Raw genomic sequence first — 6,000 nt, 5'->3', positions numbered from 1 at the left:
GTAGTTATTAAAAAAAAATCTTTTCCAAGGTCTGTGCTACACCTTATGGCAGGTACCCTCCAGATCTTCCCCAGCTTCCTCCCATCATGGCTACCGAGTATGGCAGTGGGAACAAACTATAACAATATAGAAACAGTATTTATTTATTTATTTATATTTATTTATTTATTTACAATATTTCTATCCTGCTCTCTCTCACCCCGAAGGGGATTCAGAGCGGCTTATAGTTTGTCAATATTCAATGCCACATATTATTTATTTATATATATATCTACGTGGGGTTGCCTCTGAAGACTGCCCGGAAGCTACAACTAGTCCAATGAGCGGCAGCCAGACTACTAACAGGAGCAGGGTACAGGGAGCATATTACTCCTCTGTTACGTCAGCTCCACTGGCTGCCAATCAGCTTCCGAGCACAATTCAAAGTGCTGGTGTTGACCTATAAATCCCTAAACGGTTCCGGCCCAATTTACCTGTCCGAACGGATTCTCCCCTATGAACCATCAAGTTTGTTAAGATCTTCTGGAGGGGCCCTGCTCTCGGTCCCACCTCCGTCGCAATCGCATTTGGTGGGAATGAGGGACAGGGCCTTCTCGGTGGTGGCCCCTCGGCTCTGGAACTCCCTCCCGATGGAGATTAGATCTGCCTCTTCCCTCCTGACTTTTAGAAAGCTGGTAAAATCATGGCTTTGGGATACTGCATTTGCAGAATGATGATTGAGTCAATAACTGCTGACCTTACTGGCGGATGGTGATGAATTTGTGATTTCACTCTGACGAACTGACGTTTTTGTAATTTGTATTGTAATGTATTTTATATTGATGATGTATATTTGTTTTTATTTTACTGCATTGAATCCTCTGTTGTTAGCCGGCCTGAGTTCCTCTCCGGAGATCTAAATAAAACTCTAAAAACTCTAAATAAATAAATAAATAAATTTGTTTATGACATTTATATGCCGCAGCTTACAAGATATATATACAATACATTATATTATTAGCATAGTACAATATCAGTATTATATATTACTACATTGTACTATACCATTATATTGTAATGTTATTAGTACTATTACATGTAATATAAAATATATAATTATAATATCATATACAAATAAACAATACAATAAAACACATTAGCAGTAAAGCAGATAAAAACATATAATACATTAAACACTGTTAAAACCGCGAGACCTAGTCTTGAAGTTGCCATACATGTTGCAACATTATGTCAATTCTGTATTGCACTATTCCCCAAAGGTCTGATTCCATAATCAGGCTTTGACTTTTTTTTCCTGAAAATCACAAGGGAGGGGGCAATTCTGATATCATTGGGGAGGGAGTTTCATAGCGAGGGGCCACCACTGAGAAGGCCCCGTTTCTCGTTTCCACCAATTGCATTTGAGGGACCAAGAGCAGGGATTCCCTGGAAGATCTCAATGCTCTAACCCAGGGTTTCCCAACTGGGGGATGGGAACCCCTGGGGGGATCGCGAGAAGGGTGTCAGAGGGGTCACCAAAGAACATCAGAAAACACAGTAATTTGTATTGGTCATGGGGGTTCTGTGTGGGAAGTTTGGCCCAGTTCTATCGTTGGTGATGTTCAGAATGCTCTTTGATTGTAGGCGAACTATAAATCCCAGCAACTACAACTCCCAAATGTCAAGGTCTGTTTTCCTCAAACTCCACCAGTGTACACATTTGGGCATTTTGAGCTTCCATGCCAAGTTTGGTCCAGATTCATCACTGTTTGAGTCCTTAGTGCTCTCTGGATGTAGGTGAACTACAACTCCAAAACTCAAAGCCAATGCCCACCATACCCAATATTTTCTGTTGGTCATGGGGGTTCTGTGTGTCAAGTTTGGTGCAATTCCATTGTTGGTGGAGTTCAGAATGCTCTTTGATAGTTAGTGAACTATACATCCCAGCAACTACAACTCCCAAATGACAAAATCATTCTACCCCCCCCCCCCCGACCCCACCAGTATTCAAATTTGGGTGTGTCAGGTGTTTGTGCCAAATTTGGTCCAGTGAATGAAAATACATCCTTCATAACAGTAGCAAAATTACAGTTAAGAAGTAGGAATGAAAATAATATTATGGTTAGGGGTCAACATAACATGAGGAACTGTATTAATGGGTCACAGCATTTGGAATGTTGAGAACCACTGCTCTAACCGGTTCATAGGGAGAGATACGTTCTGACAGGTAATCTGGGCCGGAGCCATTTAGGGATTTATAGGCTAAAGCCAGCACTTTGAATTGTGCTTGGTAACAAACTGGCAGCCAATGGAGCTGGCATAAGAGGAGGGATGTCCGCTCCCTCTATGCTGCTCCAGGGAGCAGCCTCGCTGAAGCCTGTTGGACTAGTTAGAGCTTCTGAAAAGTCTTCAAAGGCAACCCCAGGTAGAACGCATTGCAGTAGTCTATTCGAGATGTAACAAGAGTGTGGACTACTGTGAGCAAGTCGGGCTTCACAAGGTCCAGGCGTAGCTGGAGCACAAGTTTAAATTGTGCAAAAGCACCCCCGTCACCGCCTAAACCTGCAGGCCAATGCATTTGGAAGACATAAGCCTAGCAATATTGCCTTATTCTAACATAGGGTTCATGTAGGCTGAAAAACATCACTTCAACCATCCTATGGAATTGTGAGATTTGTATTTTGGTGGAGATACCAGCGCTCATTGACAGAATAGACTAAAGACCTTGTAAAACTACAGCTCCAATGATTCCATAACATTGAGCCATGGCAATTAAAGTGTTGTTAAACTGCAATAATTTGACAATGTAGATGCACAGGGCTGCTACCAGGCAGAAAAGTTTCTAAAATTGTGCAATAAAAGATATTGCACAGCTGTTTTATCTTCTCCTTAGTGTCTTGCTGGAATGAAAGAGTAGTGGGAAAATGCAAGGTTATAATTGGAAAACGTCACTCATCTGGATACACAAACAGTTCTAACAAGGCAGGAAGCTATACAGCAGTGATGGGGAAAATGCAGCCCATGGACTCCATGAACTACCTCTAGCCCTACCTTATCCTCTCAAGTCCCTCCAACATATACTTCCCAAGTTTATATATGCGAGAAGCTTCAGAACCACAACTTACAGAGGGTAAGGGTGTAGCTACACTGCAGAATTAACACTGTTTGATACCACTTTCACTGCCATGGCTTCAATGCTATGGAATCTTGAGATTGCTAGTTTAGTGATGCACTAACATTCTTATTTATTTATTTATTTACTTTACTTTACTTGTATACCGCAGTTTCTCAGCCCGACAGGCGACTCAACGCGGTTTACAACAAGGATAAAAATCAGACAAAGATATACAATTTAAAACCCTAATAGCATGGTATACAATATTAATATAACAATAAACAACACAATACATCTCATAACTAGAGTCGTGATCCATTTTGTCGTCCGTTTTTCCATTCCTGTATCATCACATTCATTGCACTGTTGGTCCGAATGCCCGCTCAAACATCCAAGTTTTTAATCTTCTTCGAAACACCATTAGTGAGGGGGCTGATCTAACCTCCATGGGAAGGGCGTTCCACAGCCGAGGGGCCACCACAGAAAAGGCCCTGTCTCTCGTCCCCGCCAGCCGCACCTGTGAAGCAGGCGGGATGGAGAGCAGGGCCTCCCCAGAAGATCTTAGGGTCCTGGCGGGCTGATAGGCAGAGATACGTTCGGATAGGTAGCATGGGCCAGAACCGTTTAGGGCTTTGGCAGAGAAGGCTAATAATCTTGTGAAACTAGTGCTCCCATTTTTTTGTGTGTGTCAGGAACGACTTGAAAAACTACAAGTCACTTCTGGTGTGAGAGAATGAGCTGTCTGCAAGGACGTTGCCCAGGGGATGCCCGGATGTTTGATGTTTTACCATCCTTGTGGGAGGCTTCTCTTCCAGGATTCCATACCATTCCATACCATTGAGCCATGTCAGATAAAGTAGTCTTAAACTACATTAAATCTACAGTGAAGATGCATCCTAAATTGTGTGTGGGGAAAATGGTTAATTGTGCCCCTAGCGCAGTGGTGGTTCGGAGACTGAGGTTGACCTGAGAGCTTTTGGCCATTGGTCCATGATGAGTTTCCAAAATAGAAAGAGGATATCAATGGGCACAACGGGACTCTAGCTCATTGAGAAAAAAAGGAGCTTAAGATTGCTTAAGAATCATTGTCCTAGAGCAGAGCATTCCAAAGTATGCGTTGCAACACATTTGTGTGTTGTAATGCACAATGGTACTCTAGCTCATTGGGCACAACGGGACACTAGCTCATTGAGAGAGAGAAAAAATGGCTTAAGATTGCTTCAGAATCATTGTACAAGAGCAGAGCTTTCCAAAGTGTGCATTACAACACATTTGTGTGTTGGCTGATGTGTGCAGATGTGTCCTGTGAATTCCTGTCAAAGGGGAGCAGTAGATGTTGCCCCCCGCATAGTGTTGCCCCTATGACGCACTCTCCCCCGCCCCAAACTGAACACTTTACCCCACTGTTTTATCCTTCTTGGGCTCCCCTCACTTACACATTTTCTATCCCTATCTTTCCCAGGGTTTTATCATTTTATTTCACCCATTTGGCCTGCCCATCCTGTTCGATGTTATTGTGTTAATTTGCTTTATTGTTTTGTTTTTGCTACTGTAATTATTTTCTGTTGTAAGTTTTGGTTTTTTGCATTCTGTATTTTATTGTGTTGTATTGCATCTTTTTAGCCACCTCGAGTTCCCATTGGGGAGATGGTGGCAGGGTATAAATAAAGTATTATTATTATTATTATTATTATTAGGAGAAGGAGCCCGGTCATAGAACCATAATATAATATATTGTATGTATGTATGTGTGTGTGTGTGTGCGCGCGCGCGCGCGCATGTGTGTATATATATATCTTGTAAGCTGCTCTGAGTCCCCTTTGGGATGAGAAGGGCAACATATAAATGTTGTAAATCAATCAATCATAGAGTTGGAAGAAATCACATGGGCTATCTAGTCCAACCCACTGCCATCCAAGAAAAGCACAATCAAAGTACCCCTGACAGATGGCCATCCTGTCTCTGTTTAAAAGCCTCCAAAGGAGGAGCTTCCACCACACTCCGGGGCAGCGCATTCCACTGTTGAACAGCTCTTGCAGTCACAAAGTTCTTCCTAAAGTGCAAGTGGAATCTCCTTTCCTATTAGTTGAACCGATTGCTCTAGTCAGTGCTGACAGGTCTGCCTTCCCCTTCTTCTTCTTTCCATGCCTTCCCCTTCTTGGTTTATTTCTCCTCCTCCTCAACCTCTCCTCTCATTTCTCTTCCCCAACTCGATTTTCTGATAAAGGGACCACTAGTCTTTCCTAAGGAAGTATTTTTTTCCAGTGGAAAAGTAATAAGGCGTGATTTTAATGAAGTTTAATCTTCTGTGTATCTTTTAATATATGTATTATAGTGGTCTTATATTTTTATTGGAACTGTTCCATTATCTACATAGAGGCCAGAAGGGGGCACTAGACAGAGAATAGTCCATTTTATTGGGGGGGGGGAGGGGTTGTAGAACAATTTGTCCCATTTTTGCTGGTTATTCCCTACCTCCCATTTCATAAATGAGGGTTGTTTATGAAAGGGGATGTTGGATGGGGGAGAAGAAAACAGTGGGAAATGGCTTTCCTCCTTCAACCTTCCCCGCTCTAAAATGGACTATCCTTCTCTGTCTAGCAGCCCCTTTTGGTCTCTGCCCAGATAATGGAACAGTATCTTTCAATATCCAGGGTGGGAGAAAGAATTCTTGTCTGCTTGGGTCAAATGTGAACATTGCAATTGGCCATGATTAGCATGTAATAACTTTGCAGCTTCAAAGCCTTGCTGATTGCTGCCTGGAAGAATCCTTTGTTTGGAGATTTAGCTGGCCCTGATTGATTCCTGTGTGGAATTCCCCTGGTTTTTTAGCGTTGCTCTTTATTACTGTCCTGATTTTAGAGGTTTTTTTAAAAACTAGTAGCCAGATTTTGTTCATTTTCATG

This window comes from Anolis sagrei, chromosome 6 (assembly GCF_037176765.1).
Source record: "Anolis sagrei isolate rAnoSag1 chromosome 6, rAnoSag1.mat, whole genome shotgun sequence".
In the NCBI taxonomy this organism is placed as follows: Eukaryota; Metazoa; Chordata; class Lepidosauria; order Squamata; family Dactyloidae; genus Anolis; species Anolis sagrei.
Note: the sequence above shows the minus strand (reverse complement) of the source record.